The sequence below is a fragment of the Crocuta crocuta genome, unplaced genomic scaffold, assembly GCF_008692635.1.
Source record: "Crocuta crocuta isolate KB4526 unplaced genomic scaffold, BGI_CrCroc_1.0 scaffold8, whole genome shotgun sequence".
In the NCBI taxonomy this organism is placed as follows: domain Eukaryota; kingdom Metazoa; phylum Chordata; class Mammalia; order Carnivora; family Hyaenidae; genus Crocuta; species Crocuta crocuta.
Window position 1 is genome coordinate 1,900,143 of NW_027532162.1, and position 836 is coordinate 1,900,978.

Here is an 836-nt window from a genome sequence, read left to right on the forward strand (position 1 = left end):
GTCCCGGGCTGCTCTGTGCCCAGGTCCCCGCCTCCCTCCCTTTTTGCAAGAGTTCAGGGGTCATGCCACTCCCTAGAGCCAGGCCCTGCCCTCCGCTCACTGCCCAGCCCCCGGTGCTTCCCATCTTGATGCGGAGCCGCCCGGACTAGGTGTCCCGGAGGGAGTGACAGCTGAGCTGAGCAGGAGCGCGGCGGGGGGTGCGGACCGACGTGCCTGAGCTGGGGACAGCGTGTGCGAAGGCCTGGGGGCCAAGACAGCAGATGCTGTGAGGTTCTGGGAAAGAGGTCCCCTGTGCGGTCGGCGCATGGGGCCTTGTAAACTCCTGTGTGCGTCAGAGACCGGAAGGCTTGCTGTGCTTGCATTGGGGGGGCGGGGGGGGGAGCAGACCCAGGCCGTGACCCCGCTTCTCCCCTGTCCCGTCCTTGGGTATCCTTGTGACACCTCCCGCCAGAACCGGGCTTGTCCGTCTTCCCTGACAGCAGCAGGCACCTAGTCCCCGGCTCCTGCTTTCCTCACCTCTGCTGGGAAGCCTCTGGCACCTCAGGCCCGGGGCCCCGCTCCACCCCATCTCTGGGTGGGGTTAGATGTGCCTTCCTCCGGGGCTGACTGCGGTGTGGCGCCAGGCGTGGGCCCCAGCGGGTGTTAGGGGGTGCCTGCGGGTGCCTGCGTGGCTGTGGGTCCCACTGGGCAAGCGCTCTCGTCCCGGCCAGTGGAGCTGGCTTTTGTAGGAAGGTTCTGAAGACCACGCTTGACAGATGCGCCTGGGCCGCGATCCTTCAGGCCGAAGGGGCTGGCGGGAAAGCTGGGCCCGTGCCCTCGGGGGCCTCCGGGCCCAG